Source organism: Triticum dicoccoides, chromosome 7A (assembly GCF_002162155.2).
Source record: "Triticum dicoccoides isolate Atlit2015 ecotype Zavitan chromosome 7A, WEW_v2.0, whole genome shotgun sequence".
Taxonomy (NCBI): domain Eukaryota; kingdom Viridiplantae; phylum Streptophyta; class Magnoliopsida; order Poales; family Poaceae; genus Triticum; species Triticum dicoccoides.
Window position 1 is genome coordinate 447,906,407 of NC_041392.1, and position 26,865 is coordinate 447,933,271.

The following is a 26,865-nucleotide window of genomic DNA, read 5'->3' on the forward strand; positions in this document are numbered from 1 at the left end:
CAAGCCGGTCAAGCAAGCTCTTCGGTGTTTCTCCGAACCTAAGAGACAGGCGATGGGAGAGGAACTAGCCAAGTTATTGGAGGCCAGATTCATCAGAGAAATAAAACACCCGGACTGGCTAGCAAACTTGGTGATGGTACCAAAGAAGGATAAATCCTAGCACCTTTGTGTCGATTTCAAGGACCTCAATAAAGCTTGCCCAAAGGATCCCTTCCCCCTCCCCCGCATCGATCAAATTATTGATGCTACCGCAGGACACGAGTCATTGTGTTTCCTCGATGCATACTCCAGTTACCACCAAATCAAGATGGCAGAGTCCGACCAAGCTGCAATGGCATTCATCACACCATACGGTCCCTTCTGTTTCAACACAATGCCTTTTGGGCTCAAAAACGTCGGCGCAACATATCAGCGCATGATTCAGACATGTCTGGAGAAACAAATCGGCAAAATAGTAGAGGCATACGTAGACGATGTGGTCGTCAAAACCAAACACGTCGACTCTTTGATAGACGACTTGAGGCTCACATTCGACAACCTCCGAACATACGACATCAAGCTCAATCCGGAAAAATGCGTTTTTGGTGTACCAGCCGGAAAGCTCCTGGGTTTCATTGTCTCCAGTAGAGGTATTGAAGCTAATCTGGCCAAAATCCGAGCTTTGTCACAGTTGGCTACCCCAACAGACCTCAAACAAATCCAAAAGTTAACTGGATGCGTGGCGGCTCTAAGCCGCTTTATCTCCCGCTTAGGAGAAAAGGCATTACCCCTTTATCGCCTCCTTCGGCGCACCAAACACTTTGAGTGGACGGACACTGCCATAGCCGGATTGGAAGAAATAAAAGCCATACTGGCAACCAACCCAATCCTGGCCGCACCAAACATCGGCGAACCAATGCTATTATACATTGCGGCAACCCATCAAGTTGTAAGCGTAGTACTCATCGTCGAACGAGAAGCGGACGGACATAAATTCCCACTTTAAAAGCCGGTATATTATGTATCCACTTTCCTCACTCCATGCAATTCACGGTACGCACATTATCAAAAGATAGCCTATGCGGTATTCATGGCATCCCGGAAACTGCGACACTACTTTCAAGAGTGTTTGATTACAGTAGCCTCGGAGGTGCCACTCAATGATATTATTAACAACCGCGATGCCACGGGCCGGATTGCCAAATGGGTCATTGAGCTCCTCCCGTTCGACATAACATACAAACCTCGGCGAGCCATTAAATCGCAAGTATTGGCCGACTTTTTCGCCGAATGGACGGAAGCCGAACTCCCTAAAGAGTACGGCGCATACTCCAATTGGATTATGCACTTCGACGGATCCAAAATGCTGGCTGGACTGGGGGCTGGCGTCGTCCTGATGTCCCCAACCGGAGATACAGTTCAATACGTACTACAGATACTGCATACAGACTCCAAAAATGCAGCTGAATACGAAGCCCTGTTACATGGTCTTCGGATGGCAGTTTCCATGGGCATTCAGCGCCTGGAGGTGCATGTGGATTCGAACCTTGCAATATCCCAAATAAATGGAGACTTTGATGCCAAGGATCCGAAGATGGCGGCCTATCGTAACGCCGTCCTAAAGATGTCATCTCGGTTTGAGGGGCTCGAATTTCACCGTGTGGCTCGGGAAAACAATCAGGCGGCGGATATCCTCGCCCGCATCGGCGCAAGACGCGATGCGGTCCCCCCAATATCTTCTTAGAGAGGTTGTTTAAGCCATCCGTGGTATGGGAGGGGGACACCGGCAATATTAGTCCAGAACCGGCCACAACACTCGATACCGAGCACTCTGACATAATCGGAGGCTCCACCACCGAAACAACGCCTTTCAGCCCACGTAATAATGTCCATCATAGCCTCATGGACAGAACCATTCCTTGCCTACTTAACTAGGCAGGAACTTCCGGAGGACCAAAATGAGGCACGCTGCATAGTGCAGCGATCTAAGGCCTACAGGGTCCATGAGGGAGAACTGTATAAAAAAAGCACTATCGGAGTCCTTCAAAGGTGCATCTCCGAAGAGGAAGGGCGGAACCTTTTGGCAGAAATTCACGCTGGACTCGGCGGTCACCACGCTGCAGCCCGGGCTCTTGTAAGCAAGGCCTTCCGTACAGGATTCTATTGGCCAATGGCCCGGGCAGATGCACATGGCTTGGTCCAATGTTGCGCCGGCTGCCAGCTCTTTGCAAATCAAAGCCACATGCCACCCACCGCCCTCCAAACAATCCCCATTATGTGGCCCTTCGCGGTCTGGGGGCTTGACATGGTTGGACCCTTAAAGGGGGAACCCACAAGAAAAAAAATACTTACTGGTCATGGTGGATAAATTCACCAAATGGATAGAGGCCAAACCTGTTAAAACAGTCGAATCCGGACCGGTGATAGACTTCATATCCGGGGTTGTACACCGTTATGGCGTCCCCCACAGCATCATCATTGACAACGGCCTGAACTTAACGGCCGATGAGGTAAAACTCTGGTGCAGCAAAATGGGCATCAAGCTCGATTACGCTTCAGTCTATCACCCACAAACAAACGGCCAAGTTGAGCGAGCAAACGGTCTTATAATGAGCGGCATTAAACCCAGATTAGTGTGTTCCTTAACGGAGTCTAACACGCACTGGGTAGAGGAGCTCGACTCCGTACTCTGGGGGCTGTGGACCACGCCGAATCGTAGTACCGGATATACACCCTTCTTTATGGTGTACGGCGCAGAGGCGGTCTTGCCCTGTGACATAATTCATGACTCACCTCGAGTGCGCATGTACGAAGAAAGAGAAGCCGAGCTCGATCGGCAGGACAGTCTGGACACCCTGGAGGAGGAGCGCGACGTAGCAAAAGCCCGTTCCGCATTTTATTAGCAACAGGCTTGCAGATACCAAAGCAGAGAAGTACGGGCCAAAACTTATAATGTTGGCAAACTAGTTCTACGCCTGCCGGATAAGAAAAAGAACAAGCTCGAGCCCAAATGGGAAGGTCCGTTCATTATTGACCAAGTTCTGACCGGTGGAGCGTACCGACTGCGGGATGCATCGACTAATCGACTCGAGCCGAACCCATGGAACGCGGCCAGGCTCCGAAGATTCTACGCCTAGCGTCGGACTCTCTGTTCGTCCCCTTCCTCTGTCCATTTTTCGCATATACAATATCTGTCTTGTTTTTCTTTCTTCCTTTCTTTTATTCTTTCTCTAGGCCTTCAAGGGCCAACTTGTGCCTCGCTTGCACATTATAGATGCGCTAGCCGCACTCACCATACCTGGGGGATTCTTTCACAGAAGCTTAATTATTTATCTGGGTCTCATGCCCCGCACATGTGTTATACTTCCGCATGTTCGTTTTTTCGCCATTATATGCATCGATATGACTTAAGTTTTGGCCAAGCTGGGTTGCCTGGCTCTTGTATTTATGCCCTACGTTTCCCTTAATTCGGCTAGGGCATAAGGGGAGCACCTCTGTGATTGTTACTGCCGGGTCAGCAGGATGTGTACCTCAGACTGGGTGAAGCCGAAATCTAGCGTTCTTAAGGGAATATTCGGTCGGTGAACAAAAGATGATTTTTATTTATTTTCCATATGTGCCCCCAGATGTTTTTTCCTGCGTTTCCCATCGCAGTCCGGACATGCACTTTAGGGCATGCGTACCCAGGGAAAGGAACCCTTAACGGAACTATTCTCCCTGTAAGATGTTTCTTACTACCCATGTAATATAACATAACTAGTTGGGCACTTGTCTGTTCAAGCACTAATGACCCCTACGCCTGGTGTCCATGCATACCCCAGTTCTTATATAACTAAGAGGGTATTCGGATACACTCCGGACTATTGGGTCCAGAGGTTGAAGCGAAAAGGTTCGCCATGACAAATGATCTACAATCCGGCTAGAAGGCATTATACATGTCACTTCAATTACATAGTCATGCAGACTGACTAAATTCTTCTTCTATACCATCCAACAGGCGGTCTAGCCCACAATCCTATTGGGAATACTTTGCGGCTAATTCTACTTGCCCATAAACTAAGCTAACGGGGATCTCTCTTCCGTCGGGCCCCACAGGTCCGACCTCGGCCATGTGATTTGGGTCAGCCTTGGTATACCACGTCTTCACCATGGCCCAGGCTTCTCTGGCACCTTGACGGCAGGCCGATATCTTCCATAATCAGAAGTGCCGCCGTGCTCCCTTGAGCTTCTCTGTAAGCTCTGCAACGCCTTCTAGCAGGGAGACGGATGGCCACAAGGCATGGGCAACGCCTTGCATCACCTGCCGAACTTGCTCGTGCAAATGTGAGAGCTCGGATAGAAGATCACCCGCAGACCCGGGCATTTCCTCCGCGGGACGACCCGTCAGCATACCTATAGACATAATGCTGTTAGTCGGTTTCTTCGCCGAACTCCTTCAAAAGGATTCATTTAAGCACTTACTGAAAATGCCGCGCCGAAGCCGCTTATTCTCCTCGGAGTCTGCAAGCTGGGCTCGAACGTCTTCTAGTTCCATGCTCAGCTTGATATTGGCATCTTGGAGATTGTTTTTCTCCCGCCTAACCTCAGTCAGCACGCGTTTGCCAGCCTCTAGCTGTCGCACGACATGTTGGTCCTCCAGATTTTCTCTGGATTCATCTGCAACATCTATTGTTAGATCTGCAGCCATGCCGCACACTATATGGTAACCATCATTGTTTAAAGTAAATGTTACCAGCGGGAGACTTTTTCGGTTCCTTCAATGCGGCAATAGTGGCCCGCAGTTGGGTCTTGCATTCCTCCAGCTCCTGTGACAGCCTAGTATTCTTCTCTGTAAGAACCTGCAGAATAAAGATGATCCTTAAATCAGTTCTGCTAACTGTTTCCAGTCTCAGGGGCTACTGATACATATAAATCGTCAGATTTACTTACTCGTACATCCTTTACATACTGATCCGTGGCTCTGGCTAGACCATCTTGAGCAGCACGGAGGTACGCCTCTCCAGAATTGAAGGCATCAAATGCCTCTGGTGAGAAACAAGGATCACGAAGTACGGCCCGGCAGCGCCTATGATTCATGGCGCTTTCCACTTCTAAGTTTGTAGCAGTTAATCTATCTGCATCCTCTGTCGAGGGATTATCCGGTGCCCGCCCCATATCGGCTTCCGCCTCTATGTCCGGTCCTAGCGCCCAACTGGTGGAAGCGTGATTAGCAAGATCGCCGGACATATTCCGGCGAGTGTTTTTCTGTTAAAGAAACACGGGCGTTGTTACATTTTGAGAAAGATGACAACCACGGAGCGGGGTTTCTATTATACCTTTGCGCCGGTGTCTCCGTCCTGACCGCCTTCCTTTTCGGCCTGCCTGGCCTCGCTGCCTCTTGTTGGCAAGTTGCCGCGGGTTCGGCAGGGCGTCCCGAATGCCTTCCCTGTAAAAATGCCATATGCATATGGTAGGTGAAGTGTCTAATAGGGGATCCTAGTTTTTGGAATTGGGATTTTTTGGTTTTCTTACGTGCGATGCAGGAAGCAGTCTGGGATAGTCGGCTGTAATGGCCACCATGGCATCATCGCAGCTTAACTGATAGAATTGCCGGTCTATCAGCTCCACGAATATAACCAGATCTACTTTGAGTCCGGAGTCGAGGGCCATTCAGGGTCCTCGGGTTGTGGAGAAGTGCTGCTGACCTCCTTTATGGCTTTTCACAGTTCCTGCCGCAAAGTGGCAAGGTGAATATTTACGACCAAGAATGTGGGAAAATGGGAGTAAGGAGATATAACTTACCCATCTTGGAGGATTGTACATGGAGAATCCATCCCGTGGCTTGATGTGGATGAACTCCTCTTCCTCTCCCTTGAACAATTCGGACATTTTTTTACTAAAGCGACAACATTATCCAGACCCTTACGCCCACAGCGGGTGGCATCATCCGCCCTGTGAAAACACCACAAGGGGTGCCCATGATATTGAAGTGGTTGCACTCCCCGCATTATGCAAATCGACATAACTTCGATTACTGTCAATCCTGATTGAGCTAGTGCTTTAATCCGGTTCATCAGGTAGAGGACTTCTCCATTGTCTTCTACCTGGGGGCTCCGTGGGCGCCAACTTCGGCGTTTCTTCAGAGGGGCATTGCTGAACTCAGGAAGGCCCCGCCGAACAGGGTCCGGAAAGGGGACGTCCTCCATATAAAAGAAGGCCAGTCTTTGGATGTCTTCTTCGGAGTACCGGACAGGTATCCGGTTTCGGCGATGCGCCATATTTCGGTTCCGCCCACTTGATAAAGTGACCCCCTCTGTGTGCGAGGGACGATGCAAAATAGCCTTTTCCACAGCTTGAAGTGAGCCTCGCAGCCCAGGAACAACTCGCAGAGAGCAACATAGCCGGCGATATGTAGAATGGAGGCAGGGGTGAAATTGTGTAATTGGAGGCCGTAAAACTCCAGGAGCCCGCGGAGAAACGGATGAATCGGAAATTCGAGTCCCCTCAATAGATAGGGGACAAGGCATACCCGCTCCCCTATAGAGGGGCTAGGGAAGCTCTCCGCTTGCTCCCCGCCATTATAGGTGGCGAGCCCGGCTCGGACGGGCACCATATATGCCGGAGGGAGAAATCCCTTAGTCTGCTGTTCGACTAATCGACTGTGTGGGACTGAACACCTCTCCCAATCACCGGGCTTAGGGCTACGGGGGCGAGAGGAGGAGCTGCGGAGGTCGGCCATGCTGGAATGGATCTTTCCGAAGCGCGCTCTGATGGATTCTCGCTGGGGGAGAATGGTATGGATCAGATCTGAGGATCCCCGTCCTTTTAATAGACAATTTATTTGTCTGGCTAGGGGGCGAATGTAAAAATTCCCTGGCGCCTCGTATTCATTCAACGCGTGGGAGATAGCCCTTATTGGGCAGAGAAGCCAAGAGGTCCAAACATTTATGGGACCATACACTGCTTTACAAATGTTCGAAATATGGAGAAGAACCCGCTTTGCAATGTCGAAGACAACACTGCACGCCGGACTCATCATCATTGAAGCCTGGTTCGGGGGCTACTGAAGGAATCCTGGATTAGGGGGTATCCGCACAGCCGGATTATATCCTTTGGCCGGACTGTTGGACTATGAAGATACAAGATTGAAGACTTCGTCTCGTGTCCGGATGGGACTCTACTTGGCGTGGAAGGCAAGCTAGGCAGTACGGATATTGATATCTCCTTCTTTGTGACCGACCTTGTGTAACCCTAGCCCCCTCCGGTGTCTATATAAACCGGAGGGTTTTAGTCCATAGGACAACATACAATCATACCATAGGCTAGCTTCTAGGGTTTAGCCTCTTCGATCTCGTGGTAGATCAACTCTTGTAATACCCATATCATCAAGAATAAATAAAGCAGGACGTAGGGTTTTACTTCCATCAAGAGGGCCCGAACCCGGGTAAAACATCATGTCCCCTGCCTCCTGTTACCATCCGCCTTAGACGCACAGTTCGGGACCCCCTACCCGAGATCCGCCGGTTTTGACACCGACAGCAAGGATCACCCACCGTTCAGGAGTTCATCACCAAGACCACCCAGGAATTGCAAGAAGCAAGGGCCATGCACGGCGACCGCCACTTACGAGGCGCAGCTTCCCATGCAAGCGAGGATGTCGGGCTACGCGTCAGCATCGATGTTCCACGGCTCAACACGGCCGCCTCTCGGGATCTTTTCTGGTCTTCGCGCGTAGGATGCTGCGAGGGCCCACCGCACAACTACATTCGCATGCCCTTCGGCTTGTCGAGTGTGTCGTCCGCCTACCAACACAACTTGCGGCGCGTCCTAGTGGCTCAGGAGGCCAGGGACCACGCCGTCCTGATTGATATGGAGACGTCCCTCAAGGAACCACCTGAGCCCCTAGAGCCTCCTGAGGCTTAGGGCCCCATTGGCTCGTGAGGAGCAACCCCTTCGCTGCGCACCTTCAGCTGCCCCCAACTCTCCTTCATCAACATAACCAGGTGACATTTTTTCAAGCTCATGTAGCTGGGAGCACCCCTCGTGCTACATCATTCCTAGGCCGCGTGGGTCCTTCCCTATGGCATGTATCCCTTTTTTATGTCTTTAGCCTACCTTGTTGGGAGCGCCCCTCGGGTTGCATCATCCCCAAGCCGCTTGGGCCTGACCCAGTGGCACGTATCTCCCATGAACTTATTTAAGCCTGCTACTCTCATGTTTAATCTACCTATGATTACTACCTGCTCAATCATCGCCTCCCACGGGGCCTCCTCATGTCGGCATGACGCTGGTGCATGGGTCCGTCCCTGCCAAGTCGAAAAACCTGAGCGGAGCAACCAGCGGCAGGCTGGCACGCCCCACGCACGTCTGATTCCGATAAACGAGCAAAAAGATGAACTAAAACAAAAATCGGATCAGAAATCATGATCGAAAATAATCGCAGAAAATCCGAGAAAAAGAAAAACTGATGAACAGGCCAACGAACGAATGTTTGCTGTCTATGGCTAAAGAGTGGACACCATTCGTTAAAACGAACATACGGACGAATGTCCTCTAAATAAACTAAACCGGAAAAAAAATAAAACCGATCTATTCTAAAAAAACGAACCTAGGGTTTTCTAAAAAAACTGGATCAGTTTAAAAATAAAACCGAACGACGGCTTGTACTTCCGGCAAGGTCCGGCGAGGCGGGGTGGCTCCGGCGAGGTTCGGCTGCGGCGGCGGGTGGCACGGGGCGGCAGGCGGCGGCGCGGCGCTGGGCGGCGGGCCGACGACGGCAGCGGTGGCGCGGCGCTAGGCGGCGGCGTTCGGCGGGCGGCGGCGTTCGGCGGTGGTGGAGTCGGGGGCGGGGGCGGCGTATATATAGGAGGGAGGGGGCTAGCTTGGGGGAGGGGGCAAGGCGGCGCGGGGAAAGAGTCCCGGCAGGACTCGGCGTCGGGCGGCGGCGCTCGCGGTCTCCTGGAAGGAGACGAGGCGCGGGGCGGTTGGGCCGGCTCGGCTGGGCTTCGGCCCAGTCGGGCGCTGGAGACTTTTTAAAATAATTTCGCCAAAACTTAAATAAATCCTAGAAAATAAAACAAAAATCTAAAAATGCCAAAACAAATTTTCACCATCTAAATAAAATATTTAGAACAAGTTGACCATTTTCTTGGCCCTAAAATGCAACTTTGAAAAATGTGCAAGTTTTCTATTTAAATAAAATAGCAATAAACTCCAAATAAAATCCAATATTTGATTTTAATATTTTCCTCCAATATTTCAATTACTTTGGAGAAGTCATATTATCTCCTCTCATATATTTTAATATGAAATATTTTCAGAGGGAAAAATGATTAAAACCAACAATCCTCGTTTCAATATTTGATAAAACTCAAATATGAAAATAGGGAAATCCCCAACTCTCTCCGAGGGTCCTTGAGTTGCTTAGGATTTTGAGGATCGCGAAATGATATGCAATAAAATATGATATGCATGAATGATCTATGCATAACATTCCAAATTGAAAATTTGGGATGTTACAGCGTCATCACCAGAACCTTTGGCAGGCGAAGACCACCTTTTGTCAGGATAGCTTGTACTAGTTGTCCCCTTTCGAATTGGCCGTTGTTGGCTCCCTTCTCGCTCAATATTTGGGGAGAGGACCAGGGCCTATATAAGTAGGACTAGCCACCACCATAAGTGGAGAAGAAGGGCTGATTCAGAGACATCTCACCCGCACAAGTTCGCCAAGCACAGGAACACCTCAACCTCACGAGGTTGTCCTTCCATTGTATGGTTCATCATCAGCCCAAGAGGCAATCCACCACCACCACACTGGAGTAGTGTATTACACCACAACGGTGGCCCAAACCAGTATAAATCTTGTGTCTCTGTTGCGAGTTCGTCGAGTTCATCCGTGAGATCTTAGCGAGCTAGGGCGTGGACCGATAGGGAGAAAACCTTCGCGCACAACCCAGTGTTCGAACCTTGAGGGTTTGGCCAGAACCCGTGATCCGACATACACATCTGGGTGGATTGGTTGGGGCACCCTGGGGATACCAGTGGCTTGCCCGAGCACCTTGGAAATCCAGTGTTGTCCAAGGAGATCCCGGGGTATCCGTGTGATCATCCTATTGGAATGCCACCCAGGCTCAAGGGGATAATAAAATTATTCATGCCTGCAACTTTCGTGTGTAGCCACAAGCCATTATGGGCTCTGGCATAGTTGAGTAAGTTGTGGGAATCCTTTCCATGATGGGCTAGCAGATGTAGGGGAATGTAGGTGTCTCGGCCTATCTATCGGTTAAGGGGATCTCTTCGGAAAGACTGTGTCTCGGTCATCCGTTTCTCAAACACCATGTAGTGCGAGAAATACAACGGAGGAGATCGAGTCTTGTGGGGAAAAGTGCGCAAACCTATGAAGAGTGTACAAACTAATCATGGTTAGCCATGTCCCTGGTTATGGACATCTTGAGTATCTGGTACTTGGATTATTGATCTGATCTTGTCATTTTACTTAATTAACTTGTTGGGTTATTTAACTTTTAATTTTGGGATTGAGTTGAGGTTACCTTCTCAATATTTCAACAAACTTTCTAGTTTAATAAAATTTATTCCTTTGTTGTAGGAAAAAATTAGCTTTATGCAAAAATTAAACTTAGAGCCTCCACCAGCCAAATATGCATATAGGGATAGCCATTCTCATTTTTATCCTATGGTGTGAATTTGCCAGTACATTCAATGTACTGACCTACGTGGCTGCAACGTCTCATGTTGCAGGAGTCTTACGACGAGTAAGTGATACGTTAGGGTTACGATTTCTACACTCAACTTTGCCATTGGTGTTGATGGGAATCCACAACCTTCACTACTACAAACAAGACACTACGATCAGAGACCCTTCGAGAAACTATGTGCGATGCAATAATCGAAAATTGTGCTGTATGAAAACCGTCAGAAATGATGCAAAACGTTTGCGATGAATGATACATCAAACAGGGTTCAGATTATAGTTGCGTGTGCAATGAGGGGCATACGGTTGATCTGTACGAATTATATGTGATGAGACAGAACAACAGAAATGAGCAACCAGATCAAGGTGTGTGCGATATACGGCATACAGTTCACTCCGATGAACCATTTGCGATGAGTGAGGTGAACACAAACGATTCAGCGTAACAAGATGTGTGTGATACCCGGCAAACAGGTCGGTAATTAGAATTGTGTGCAATCATTATAGACAGCCCATACAGTCTTTCTTTGTAAACTGTGTGCTTGTCAGGGCACACAGTTCAACAAACCAACCTGTTGGCGATAACGTAGAAGATCTCTGTCGGATATATATTACTAACCGTCTGCGATGAGATTGGCAGGATAAACAGAGATATATATAGTCTGCTTAATTTAGTCCTTCTTCTTCTTGTTGTTCTTGTTGGATGGCCCTGCGACATTATCCTGGTGAGGACGCTTCTTGGCGCTGACCGTTGGCTTTTCATCACCGCCGCCGCCATCATCGTCGTTGCTGTCGTCGTCCTCCCCCTCCTCGTTCGACCATTCCTCCTCATCGTCAGGGAGAGCTAATGCTTATGCTTATTGGGTATTTTTGTTTGACACTTCTTCACGCCCAAAAAGAAGGCAGCTACGTCTGAGCTAAACTTGGATATGGAAGTCTTCTTTCGTTTAGGGTGAAGTAAGACCAAGCTCATGAGCTTATTATCCTAGGTCGTAACAAATTAGTTGATAGATCTCTATTTGCCTCTGCCATTCTATGAGTCGCTTCCTTTTTGCGTATGGCACCCCCACTCCCTTTGGCAGCATCTACTAATTCGGAACTTAATTTGAAAGCCAGAGGAGGACGGGTTATTCACATTTAATTTGATGGTCAGAGGCAAATTGAAAGCTAAGCAGTGGTAATTAAGACCCCCGAGGGAAAATAGGGATGTCTCCTACGTTACCCATAATATGTGGAAGTATCGACGTAATTTCATAGAGTCATTCGATCTGAAGCAGCTACTTTCGAAGTAACAGAAAGAAAAGCAACGACTGGAGTGGGCTCGTCGTACTCTTCTTCGTCCTCTGACGGCTCCTCGTCCGTTTGGTTGTCGTCTGACGACTCCGGAGGCGGTGTCCCTTCCATGAACCGGATATAATCGAGGTTTGGGCTCGACGCCGGACTCATGGAAGACGAGCGGGATGATTCTGGTGTTGACCTATCATCGGGCGCCAGACTGCTGGCCGAACTGACGTCCTCGCTATCGCTCGACATTGCTGCAGAGTGTGTGCCAGTGTGTAGCGCGGCCTGCCGGGGACGATGAAGATGGTGGACACTTAAGCGGGGTATGCAGAGAAGAGGAACTGCCAATTGAAGCGGGGATTGAAGCGGGGGTTGACGTATTATCTAACCGCTGATATAATCAACCGCAATTATTTGTACCCAGTCGCTCCAAATTCCTGGGGTTGCGCAGGGCTCCTATTGGCTACTTGGTTGGTTTCCTTTTTCAGGACAGAAACAAGGAACGAGTTTTGGGATTATGCATCGGTACCGGTACGAATGGAGTAGGATAGTTGGCAAGCAATACATTGAGATCTTCTTATTGATAAAGCCAGTAATAATCAAACTAGAAAGGAAAAGAAAAAAGACACTGAAAAATATCTGCACGAATCTTCGCCTAACATCAATAGCATAGGACCTAGATGTGCATTACTTAGAGCACATCTAGATGTGCTTTAGCAATGCTGTCAAACAAAACCCCTAATCATCATTGCAATCAGCGCATAGAACATGGCTAATGCGACAACCACAACTACACATGCTAGTTCCATCTTGTCTCTTGCTTTCATCTGTTGCCTGTGATTGATTCTTTCTTGCTTCATCGTACTGATTGTACATTCCAGATCAGCCAGTTTCTTCTTCAGCTTTACGTTATCTTCTGCGAGCTTGGTGATAACACTCCGAGCCTTGCCATGCCATTCTTCATCCAGCCAGTTAACAAAGGCACAAGCCTCATATCCCTTCCAATGTTAAATAGTATTCTGGATGAGCAGTGGCATTAACTAAAGTAAAATGATGAACTTAATTAGCACTAACCTCTAAGGGGCAATTGAGAAACCGCCTGCCAATGTCGAATCCCTCCGTGCATACACATCGAGCGGGAGTGTGCCCGTGCACACAACTCAGCTTTTGTTACTTCTCGGTGGCGCAAAACTCGGAGTCGAACTCGTGTTGCGGGAGTCTGGAGTCAAGCTCCGGATCCGGCGGCAGATCGCTTTCCTAGGGGGTGGGGGTCATTCAAGACAGATTCAGCAAGGATCTATACTTTGGACATGCGAAAAAAGATTGTGATAGATTGGAACCTAACAGGACGATTCGGATCCGTAGTACACCCGCCTTCTAATGACCGTAGGCAAGTTCTCGGTGGCGATACGAGCAGGAGCAGCCGCACCGAAACCATTAGCACCACTCATCTGCATTCCCCCAATGTCAGCACCATGCGAGGGAATTTGGAGGCTATGTAGGGATTTGGGGCAAATGGGGAAACTGTGGAGATAAGCTAACGGTCGGGAACTACTAATGGCACTATATATATGTTGTATACGGCACACTGTTTGTACATGTCGTTTGTGTTGGGTATTACAATGTCACACACGATTTCCGCACCAACCCGTGTGAGAAGACAATGTAGGTTAGACATGGTTGCCATTACATGACCGTATGCGATGTACTACCCTGTCCATATAATTGAGTTACGGTGAGATACCGTGTAAACGCCCGCTCCGCGGATATTTGTCAAAAAAATAGCCCCTCTGCATATAGAGATGGTGGCGGTGGCCTAGGCAGCGGCTACTGGAGAAGAGGCCAATCCTCAGTCGGTGGGCGGTGGCGGCGTCATAGGAGGTCAATCCTCGGTCTGCGGCGGGAGATAGGAGAGCTAAACCATCGAGGTCGGCGGCGGCGTGATTCGAGCACATCCATCGCGGTCGATGGCGGGATAGTGGAGGTCTAACTTCAGGAGGCAGCCACACTAAGCTTTGCTCCTCGACCCTGCTGTCTCGGCGTGCCGCCGCATCACGCTTGTCTGTCTACTGAGTGGAGGTCGCCATGCGGCTAATTAATTAAGGTATTATTTTCGTGAGTGGTTTAATTAAGGTATTCAATTCCTAAGTGTAGTGTTGTACTAGTACTCTGCATGTAAATTGACTGGCCATTAATTTTTGTCATTGCACATCTGGATAACAACATGGAGCACCCTCAGTAATTATTAAAATAAAACCTTGTGATTTATGCATGCATCTCTGAGCAGTAGTTAATCCGTGTATTAATGTTGCTGTTTTGTTTTTCATTACCATTTGTTTGCTGCAGATGGAATGATCTCGATGGATGAAGAATCGGAAAACCGCAGATTTTATCAGTGGCGTGATAGAGTTCATGAATTTGGCTGAAAGTACAAAGAGGAGAATTGGTGATGCAGACTACATCCTGTGTCCATGTACTGATTGTGCCAATATAGAGTCACATGAAGTTGCAGATGTCCAGATGCACTTAGTCTCTACGGGATTCATGGATGGATATACATGTTGGAGCAGACACGGTGAAGAGGAGGTCATGGATGAAGATACCCAGGGCAGTGAGATGCCAAACCCCAATCAGTGTCACATGGGTGTTGAATCTAACATCTGGGCAGAGGCGTCAAGCTACCAATGGAACACCGGAAAGCCAAAACGCCCACTGGAAAACCAAGACGTCCACGCAGATGACGGCGATCTTGATATGCCAGATTTTGCTGCTATGATTGCAGATTTCGAGGTCCCAGAAAAGGATATGATTGGGTACAAGGATCTTCCAACCGTTGATGCGGACTCCAAGAAAGAATTGTATCCAGGTTGCAAAAAGTAATATTCCAGGTTGAGTGCCACCCTGGCGCTTCTCAGATTTTAAGCAGCAAACGGTCTATCAAACAAGGGCTTCATAGAGATCTTAGGTATTTTCAAAGATATTCTTCCGGAAGATAATGTGCTGCCCAGAAGCACGAATGAAGCGAAGAAAATTGTTTGCCCTTTGGAACTTAAAGTACAGAAGATACACGCTTGTGTGAATGATTGTATATTTTATAGTGGTGAGTACAAAGATTTTCGTGCATGTCCCACATGCAAGCATGCACGATACAAGTGCAGGAGAGAAAAGGACAAGTACAAATTGGAGACGACATCAAGACAGGAATCCCGTTCAAGATTGTTTGGTACTTGCCTTTAATTCCAAGGTTGAGGCTTTTGTTTGCAAACCCTAGAGAGGAAAAGAGGTTGCGGTGCATCATGATGAGCGAATTGCGGATAGGTTTATGAGGCATCCGAAAGATGGGGCTCAGTGGGAATTAATCGACAACAAGTTTGAAATTTTTTCCAAGGATCCTAGAAGTATAAGGCTCGGGGAGTGTACTGACAGGATAAATCCTTTTGTCAATATGAGCACCAATTACAGCACATGGCCGGTGCTTCTGTGCATATATAACCTAGCTCCTTGGTTGTGTATGAAGAAAAAATACATTATGATGTCAATGATTATCCAAGTCCCGAAGCAACCTGGAAATGACATCGACATTACTTTCAGCTATTGGTAGAAGAACTGCTGACAATGTGGATAGATGCGCCTGCTGTAAAATGTTATGATGCTTACAGAAAGGAGATTTTCGATCTACATGCGATGCTGGTGCACACCATTCAAGATATGCCGGCATTAGGCAACACATTGGGGCAGAAAACAAGGGGAGATGTAGGGTGTGTCACGTGCATGGAGAGGACAGCTAGCAGAAGACATCCCAACTCGTGCAAAACAGTGTATTTGCGTCATCGTAGGTTCTTCCGGATGAATCACCCATACCGAAAGATGAAAGCTGAATTTGATGGTACGGCAGAGGTAGGTGTGCCCCCAAGACCCTATGATGGGGAGGTGGTCCACAACATGGCTAAAAAAATTAATGTTGTGCTTGGCAAGAACCACCCTTTGACGATGAAACTAACACCCAAGGATCAAGTGTTTAAGAATAAATCGGTGTTCTAGAAATTACCATACTAGGCGATTCTACGTGTACGTCACTGCATCGATGTCATGCACGTAGAGAAGAACGTATGTGAAAGCATCCTTGGTACTCTGCTCAAGATTAAAGGTAAAAGAAAGGATGGTGACGGTTCACGGCTCGATATGCTTGTTGATCAATCACAATGCAAGAGTGACGCAGAAGATGATGACAAATTCATCAAAGCTCGCCAGAGTTACAATTTCAGTACAAAAGAAGCAACACAGTTCTTCACCTACTTGTTGTCAGTTAAGACACCCTCTTCCTACTGCACAAACATTAGAAGTCTCGTGGATGTGATCTCAGGTAAAATGAAGTTGGGACACATGAAGTCACATGATTGCCACGTAATGTTGACACAAATCCTCTCAGTGACCATCAGGAATCTGATGGACAAAGATATAAGAAACACACACATTGACCTCTGTGATTTATTCAATAAAATATAGCAGAAAGTTGTAGATCCTGAAGAGTTGGATAATATGCAAGATGATATTGCAAGAATATTGTCCAACCTAGAGATGTTTTTCCCACTGTCATTCTTTGATGTCATGGTCCATCTCACTTTTCACCTTGTCGACGAGATAAAGTATTGTGGTCCTGTGTTTCTTCGCGACATGTATCCCTTCGAGCGGTTCATGGGAATACTGAAGTGCTTTTGTCATAACCGAAACCATCCAGAGGCAAGCATCCTACAAGGTTATACTACAGAGGAGGTGGTTGAGTTTTGCAATGAATACATGAAACAAATACCTATAGGTTTGCCCCTCTCTCGCCACGAGGTAAGGCTGAAAGGTAAGTCGGTCCTTGCTGGCATGCAAATGGCTGCACCCGGAGAATTAGCAGAGAAAGCCCATTTGATGGTACTTCTTAACAACCCAGTTCTCATCGCTTATGCCGAAGAACACTTGGCGGAGATACGCCAAAGCTTCTTACCAATGGTGCTTTCATTAGAAGTGGAGATGAAGGAGCACACTAAGAAGTATGCCGAATGACCGAAGAATCGTTTGACACAAGGATCCATCTATGACATTGCTACGTGGTTGGCACAAAAGCCATCACCTACGGTGTTGACAAACCAAGCATATGACATAAATGGATACACGTTCTACATTGAGGAACATGATAAGAAGACCTCGTATAAGAACAGCTCTGTTCAAATAGAATGCATGACTGTAAATGAAGCTGATAAAAGGGTATACTATGGAACCATCAAACAGATTTGGGAGCTTGACTATGTGAAAGTTAATGTGGCATTATTCAGGTGCGCATGGATCCCTCTTGGTCAGGTAAGGATTGATGAGTACAGGAAGACATGTGTTAACAGGACAACGATGGCATAACACGCGGACCCGTTCATTCTTGCCAGCGATGCTACCCAGATTTTCTTTGTGGAAGACCCCTTCCATAAGAACGACCATTTAGCGATGCATGGAAAGAGAAGGGTACTGGGTGTCGACGATGTTGCCGATCAGGACAAGTACGATGAATTTGATGAGTTGCGAGCCAAGGGATCGCGCACCAGTCAACAGAGAAGCGTAAAATCATCAAAAACCCCAAGTTCATTCGGGGTCAACTTAATGACCCGAGTTCCCCCATGTTTATGGAAATTAAGCCGTAAGACTAGTCTTTATGCCTACCCTGCAACTTAATTCATTCAATTTAGAACTGTCGCGTGTACTGAATTTGTGAGCTATGCTCGATTTGCTGTTGATGTAAGAACCGTTAATATGTTGACCTTGATATGCTGTCAGCTCAGGCAATGAATATGAACTGTTTTTTGTTATTATTATTATTATTATTATTATTATTATTATTATTATTATATCATAGAGGTAGCACACTTAATCGATCTCATTACAGTATGTGTGAACGAAAATATGCAATCTGGTTTGCGAATAGCACACGGTTCGTTGATGAAAGCCGTGTGCCGACCAAACCCCGCCACCACGCCCACGATGTGAGTCGTGCTTTCTGATTGGCCAGAACCCAAACCCCACGGATTGTATGTCTGCACCGTTGGATGCTCCCAGATTGAACGGCGATCCTCATCCCTTTCGACAGCACATGCAGTTCCGGTCGTAATTTTATTTTTATGCACACAATGCACGTTAATCTCAAAAAATGTCTTAAATATAGCTAACGATACCTGAAATGTGCTAGAAAATCAAACCCGTGGTATAATGGTGATTGCGTACCGTGGAAATTTTTATGAGGCCGAACGATGAAGTCACCGACCATAGGAGTTTGAGTTGACACGTCTCCTTTTGGAAAACCATGATCCTTCATGTGAGATGCTCCGGTTTGGAAGGAGCGGTCATCAAAACTTGTGCCAAAACTTTACCAATTTTTTTCCAGGGGTTTGTGAGAGCACGCCACAGGCACACATCGATTTTGATGATGCCCAAACTCCATCTAAATTTTCTGTAATTAAAATACCTACTAGGCCTACGCCAATGGCCGCACCTCACGGCCGAAATATTTTATACTTCTCCCCGCTTCTCGAATAAACGGATGAAAACTCACAAAGCGACGCACAAATGATCTGTACACCTTTGCTAGGCTGATAGTAAGGGGGTATCATAGCTAGTATCATGCATGCCAACTAGGCAATTTTGATGAGTTGTCATAGAATTAATTAAATGAAGAAAGAGAGGGTTAAGTATCATATCATGAAACTGTATCATAATAAATGTTATGCTACTATGTGTCATGCATGACAATATAAATAAAGTACTACATATGAGACTAGCTACTCTATGATACTATGCATTAGAGCAAGTAAGTGCACAATAGAGTGACATAAGACTAGCGACAATGGGTAGTAACATAGAATGTTACTAGTCTATGTTACTACCTCTATAGTGGGGAGTAACATATGTGTAGTAACATGCAACACTTCATTTATTAGGCTATAGACTCATCTTGCCTTGAGATGTGTGATGTTACTTAGACTAGCCACAATGGGTAGTAACATAGACTAGTAACATGCCCATGTGTTACTAGTCTGTGTTACTACCTCTATAGTGGGGAGTAGCATATATGTGTGGTAACATGAACACTCCATTTATTAGGCTATAGACACATCTTGCCTTGATATGTACATGTGATGTTACTCATACTACTAGTAACTAGCTATGTTACTACTTTTGTCTCTTTCTTCATTTATTGCTTGACACATCATCTACTTAATTTATCTAGATATGTGTTATGTTACTACCTATGTTACTCCCATTGTGGGTAGTCTCATACTATAGTAAGACTATACCCACAGTGGGAATAAAATACACTACAAAAAAATACACTTCCGTGATGATACGTGTTTGTCACAGTAGGTCACTTTTTTTGTCATGCATGTACATCCATGACAAATTTATGATAGAATCAAGATAGTCATACCTGTGCTGTCGTACAAGTGTTTCATGACATTACCAAAATTATCATCACGAAAGTGTCCACTTCCATGACAATAAATCGCGCGTCACAGAAGTGCTTTCATCAAGGGGGACCAACACGTGGCATCCACCGTAACGGAATGCCGTTAAGCTATCGGGTCGGGTTCTGGATCCGATAACGCATTAACAGCCCCGACCAATGGGGATTTTACACGTGTAAAATCATCATTGGCTAGAGGAAACATGTGTCGGCTCATCGTTGGGACACATGTCATCCACTCACTGGACAGAAGGCGCCTATGATACGGCGACACGTGGCATGGCCCAACAGTGGCCCATTCCTGTGAAAAGGCCGGCCCATTTGACTTGGTCAAAAGCTGGCGGGCCGGCCCATGGAAAGCTTGTTAATGGCCTGTTCGCATATACCCCATTTATAGCCCGCTAACCCAAGGCCTGTTACGCCCTATCCGAATTAGGCCCAGTAGCGTCATCTGGGCCGTCCAATATGATTCCAGCCCGTTTTCACTTCTGGCCCATGTATAGCCCATGACGTCTTTCGGCCCATATGAGGCCCTTTGTTACTCTTGGCCCAATAGCGGCCTTTGCTGAAACTGGCCCGTAATGAACAGTGTATTACTTTACACCCATTAACGGCTCGTGGTGAAACTGGCCCGTAATGAACAGTGTATCACTTTATACCCATAAACGGCCTGTTATTCCGTAGGGCCGTTTCCAGCCCAAGTTAACTTTCGGCCTTCTGAGGGCCCATTTATTCTTGGGCTCATTTGCAGCATTCGGTTACTTACGGCCCGTTACTGTCATTTTCTGTTTGTGGGCCAAATTCAGCCCGTCGTTACAGTCGGCCCGTTTGCGGACCGTTAGTCTGTTGGGCCATTTTCATAGCATCACCAAATACGGCCTATTAACGGCCCATTATGGTCAGCCCATAAAATGTACGATTTCCATTAAAGGCCCATCTACGGCCCATTAAAGGCCCGTACAAGACCCATAAATGAGCCAGTGGCCCATGGATCCTACGAGACATACAAGGCCCATGGATCCTACGAGACGTAGAAGGCCCATGGATCCTACAAGATGTAGAAGGCCCATTGATCCGACGGCCCGTGAAGGGCCATGGTCGGGCGAATTGGCCCCCGTTTGAACGATATAGCATATTCAAAGAATTATCCTACTCAATACTATCACCTCTAAAAAGCCTACACTATTACAACAAAGAGATCAAGGCATAGAAAGGTAGAATAATCCTACACTATACAATAAAGAAATTACAGCCGATTATACCCACTGGGCATTATGGTTCGGCACAGGTGATAATAAAGCATACACAAACAGCAAATTACATACACTGGGAAAATACAGCTCATACTTCATGGACGCGCATCAACTTAACTCCATTTGAACTATAATCTCTTTAGAAAATAGGATTGGTCGGATTCGGATAGCACAAATTTCAGTCTGCAAAATCTCCAATTCCTTCATGGTTACCTCAGTGTCTTGTTTCATTTTTTTGACTCCTGCATCTAATACCTGCATGTCCAGTCTCAACTTGTTGATTATACGTTGGCAATCATGTACATGTTGTCTTGCTACCTCTAGTTGATGCTCGAGAGCATCACCACATTCCAATTCCAATACATAATCATTCGGTAATGGCCATGCCGCACTGCTCGCAGATCTTTGTGTTGATGTCACTTCATCCTGAAATGTTTCTATAAGTACACATGACTAGGGCAAAAATATAGTTACAACAATGAAGCGAACAAGACACTATTTTGTACTACATGGCAAAACAGGACTACCAATAATGTTACATGTCACTTTAAAAAAATGTTACACGTCATGAAGCATAAGCAGGTGATATTTCAAAAATTATAAAAAAGATAGTCTGTGCAGCCTGCATACAGAAATCCCTCTTAGCTCACCAGAGGAGCACGATGTTGGGGCCCAATCGAAAACACAGACAAGTTACAAATTTAGACAGCATGTTGCATATAAGTAAGCAAGCAGTTGGCCATTCTGTGCCTCAATTAAAGTCTTAGGGAGCATAATGAACAGCAGAGGGTTTCATACAAACATACTACAACAGGCAAAACTATGCAATCATTAGCGTAGTATAAACTAGATTGCGAGCCTCACGCAATAATAGTTGGTTAATAGACTTCAAAGCTTCAGGCACACTTAGGCAGAGTAATTAAATGGTAAGGCCTTTAATTATGTCAACTAATAGTGATACAAGTACCGAATATCAGTCATGATTATTTGGGCATCTCATTAACTAAGGACAAATAAAGCAATTGAAAAGAGAAAATTAACTATGCCTGAAACAAACAAGGAATTGAACTGTTGAGTTGCATACAGTGACTTACCTTAGCAGGTTGAAGAGGCTCAACGCAGCTCCTACTTCTCTTGCAAGGCTCCTTCCTAACATCTTATACTTGGAAATCCTCAATCTTATCTTCATTGCACCCCCTCTGCAAGGTGGCACAAACTAGTTACTCGTCTCCTTGGAAGATAAATATGCATACTTTCCAGTCTGTGAACACAAAAGAATGAGATTATAGCAAAACAACACCACATAATGAAACATGCCGCATCTCTTGCACTTGCACACAATGAAATGAGCATTTACTATGTCTGCACTATGTAAAAACTAGGCATACCTTCGAACTGGATCTCCAGGTACTCTTGGAGAGCCTACTGCAGTGTACAACCAAACTTTTATGTCACCTATGAGTTAGACAAGGCCCCACTACAACAGCCCTTAGTGTTTAAATCGTTGACAAGCTCTATTAGAGTGTTATGTCAAGAACAACAAGTAATCAAAGAAAACAGTCCTAGTATGGCTGGCTAATGCAAACAAGCAATTGAACAGATGTGTGAGCAAATCTTACATATCAAGAAAAGAAGCAAAGAAGGAGGCTTAAAGACCATCACTTGATTGACCAGATTTAAGGGGCATTTAAACATCATGTGCAACATATGAACTAACATAAACATTGCATATTCCAGATTCTACAATGGAATGCACATGTATTAGGTTATGCCATGTATGATGATGCCTAAATGTACAGATAGCAGGCAGGAGTGATTCATCATTGCACACACAATTGTATTGCAGGTTAAGGGCCAGTTTGATTCTGCCTTTTCAGGGCATATTGTCAAAATAAGCCATAAAAGATGTAAAGAAGTCATTTTTGGGTTATGGGCTTGGACTTAACTAATTTCGCTTTGGAGGGGGGTGTTTCGGGTAGAACCTCACTAAAAATTGAAGGGAAGGGGAATAGTGAAATGACTCTGTTGTCTGCCTATATTACACTAAAAATGCAACTGTTGACGCCCGTGTCACACCTGACCCTCAAGTAAAAACAAACACGCAAGCATTCATTGCCCTGCCCGCTTGCATCTCCTCTCCCCTTTCCACTATATGATGAATTGGTATGAGCTGCTTCTGTTGCTGCTATATGATGCATTACTATGAGCTGCTCCATCTGCTGCTATATGATGAATTGCTATGAGCTGCTGCTGCTATATGATGAGTTGCTATGAGCTGATGTTGCTGCTATATGATGAATTGCTATGAGCTGCTGCTGCTATATGATGAGTTGCTACAAGATGCTCCTGCTGCTGCTATATGATGAGTTGCTACAAGCTGCTCCTGCTGCTGCTATATGATGAATTGCTACAAGTTGCTCCTGCTGCTACTATATGATGAATTGCTATGAGCTGCTCCTGCTGCTGCTATATGATGAATTGCTATGAGCTGCTGCTGGTATATGATGAATTGCAGACTGCTGCTGCTACTGTATGATGAGTTGCTATGAGCTGCTGCTGCTATATGATGCTTTCAGGTGGTGCTGCTATACGATAATAACCAGCCACTTGGACCATCGAATTTCAATAAATAATTGTTCTTCATTTAAATGTGGGTCATGCGTTCTTCGTTTAAATTAGGCAATGGGATCTCTATGGAAAACATTGACCAAAGTAGATTGTGCCAAGTAGATGGTATCTTTGTATTTGCATTTTGAGCAAATAGTGATGGTCTGTTTTCCTATCATATTAATTACTGCACTGGGTTCAATTTGTGATGTTTGCAAGTCAAATTAATTTCCATATGGGCAGCAAAATGAAAAAAATATAATGCAATCTAGACTTTCCACTGATCATACCAAAGATAAGCTGAAAACGCAATGAAAAGAACCGGTTGGCTTATTACATGGAGCTTATATTCACAGGTGCTTATTTTCTTAGGATAACTCGTAATAACTGTCCCTAAGAAACTTGGCTAATAGAACTGGCATACAAATAACATGTCACGATGATTGCAATGGAGGAGTGATGTACCATGGCACACTGTATAAGCTCACCGCTGCCTCTCCTTTTTTTGCGATGTTCCCTGAAAGTGCCACATACATCTTGTACTTTTTCATTGTGTAACCCTATCTGCAACTTGACATGGCTAATTTCAGACATGTCTACATGATACTACATTGCATATCCCTTGCGCATATTTAAACCACCAATTAACGATTCTGTGCGTACCATAAACTAGCCATGACTCTGTATGTTGGACTAGCAGGCACTCTAAGGGAGCCTAATGTACTACACTAGAGTTCCTACATGCCACCTACGATTTTGTGTAATGTACTGCCCCTGTTCCTAAATATATGTCTTTGTAGAAATTCCAGTATGGACCACATATAGATGTATATAGATGCATTTTCGACTGTAGATTCACTCATTTTGCTCCGTATGTAGCCTATAGTGGAATCTCTAGAAAGACTTATATTTAGGAACGGAGGTACGAGGTAGTATCATGTATGACATCTACATATCTAATTTAGCAGCCAGTAGTAGAAATCATTGTCTGCACAAAGGGATTACTGGTCGAAAATCCTAGCAAAGCACGCTGGCAGGCACAGAACAATACAAGAGAGAGAGAGAGAGACGCGCTTACAAGATCATAGTAATGCCTTAGTCCAGGATCTTGGTTGGCTAAGCTGTTAGATCCAGAAGAAACATCGTCGTTGTAGTTTTTGCCAGCTCCATAACAGGTAACAGCGACCGGTTAGTATATTTGAAGTACATCGGGCAGGTGATGCTGGACGGGTTTAAAGATGACAAGTACCTAGGCCATGGCGGGTGCTTGGTATCTCTCTAGACTGTGGGAATTAGGTTAGAAATGTCGAGGGTGATGACGCTGCGCTAGCTGTCGGGGTCCGGTAAGGAGATCTAGAACCGTCGAGTAGGGTGTTTGTGGAGCGGCTCCGGTAGGGTGGACTACGGTGTGGGCGAAGCGAATCTATGGCCGTGGATGAGGGCGTAGGTGAAGCTGCTCCGGTGGTTGGGTTAAGGATGGTGTCGACGATGCGGATCTACGGCCCTGGACGGGGCGTCAGAAGCTGCTCCGGTGGTTGGGTTAAGGGTGGTGTCGATGATGCGGATCTGCGGTCGTGGATGGGGCGTCAGAAGCTGCTCCAGTAGGTTGGATGAGGGTGCGAGGAAGCGGATCTGAGGCCGTGGACTTGTGAGTTAGCAAAGCGGCCCCGGTAGGGTTGAGAATGATATAGGCGAAGCTACTCTGGTAGGGTTGAGGAAGGTGTCGGCGAAGCGGCTCTGGTAGGGTTGAGGAAGGTGTCGGCCAAGAGGATCAGAGGCCGTCGACGGGGGCGTCGGTGGGGCGGCTCCGGGGGGTGTGGACGAAGCGTCTCCGATGGGTAGTACGAATGAGCCGCTGGAGATGCCGCAGTGGTTGACGAGATTACCGGTGAAGCAGATCCGGCACCATGGACAAGGCCGACACTGAATGGGCTGTGGTACAGTGGTGGATGAGCAGTCTACTTGTTTCTAGGGGAGGTGGGAGGGGTAGATGCGGCCGCAGAAGCAGATCCGACGAGGTGGACGCCACTGGCAGTGAATGTGCTATGGTACGCCGGTGGATGAGCAATCTAGGGTTTCGAGAGGGGAAGGGAGAAAGGGCGATGAAGTACGGACGGCGTGATGTAAGATGCTCTGGTGCTGTGGAGTTAGTCATTTTTGCGGGAGGGGGAAAGGAAATGGGGGTGCCGTGTAGTGGGGGAACCGGAAGTTACCAAAGCAGCCCCGACCTATCATGTAGATGAGGGCGGTATTGTAACTGTTGGTCTCCATGCACCAAGGACAAAAGGGGGATTTCGCATGCTAAAGACTAACGTGGTGGAAATTTTAGAAGGAGGCGGGAGATTTTGCCGCCCGCGGGATTGTTCGTATCCAGTTTCAACTAATTTTGGACCGTGCTAGCGGGAAAGTCATGCTAGACTGTGTACACTGGGCACGCGTCAGTAGTTAATAACTGGTGTGAAGTCCACCCCAGAAAAAAGACAATAACCCGGGATGATGCGCCAATAACTTGGACGTTCACACGGGCGTGGCCAATCGTACGGGTGTAGTGGCGCGTTCACAAAAAAAGGTTCAAACGCTCAGCCTATGTATTTCTCGTGTAAATAGATAATTTAATGCCATTGGTTATTTACTTTAAACATAATACATTGACATGTTAGTGTGGAGGCGCACAAAAAGAAATGGATATTGTAGTCAGCTACTTAAAAATGTTACTTCATATGATTACATAGCCTCCATTTCATAAATTGCATACCCGTTGAATTCATATATGAATATTACATATATTACTTCAAAATAGAAACTTAAATCATCCAAGACTAATGAATTTGAATGCAAGAGTAACAATGGTGCATGTTCATGATAGCTACATTGGTTGTTTGAAGGAACATCACTGTAACTTTGGCATGCACAACTAAAAAGGCTTATTTAAATCGAAAAAAATGTGATATGTGAGTGTCCAATTTTATAGCGTTGAATCTATATTGTACCTTTGGCCACGATACGAAGTACATATTGACTTATGTTCAAGCGATGCACGTCCATGATCGCTAGATAGTGATACGTGAATGGATTGTGCAATCTCTCTCACACGCATACATATCTCATTTCCCTATGGGCATCAAAATCACACACGCGCACTTCGTGTATTTCTCTCCCTCTGTCAAGGTTAAATTTGTCTTTCTACCCCGTCCTACAAGTCTCTCACATAGAAACACACACGCTCTCTATGTCTAACACGCCTACCCCTTTAATTCCGCCCACCCACAGCCACTAATGTCTCTCACACATATGCTATCTACATATCCCTTAGTATAGCTAGATATGTGTCACACAAACTTCTTCTCCATACTAGAAAGATGCCCATGCGTTGCACGGAACATCAAGATGCATTTGCATGAGAAGTTTATCTTGTGGGAGAAAAGGATGAACAAGGGAATGCCTTATTTGCAAATGCGGAGAGGGGTGTGGGTATCCTTTTGCAAAATTGCCATAGTTTCCTCCTGTCTGTCGGATATAAATTGGATGGCCTATATTGCAGGATGGCAGGAACACCGTCATCA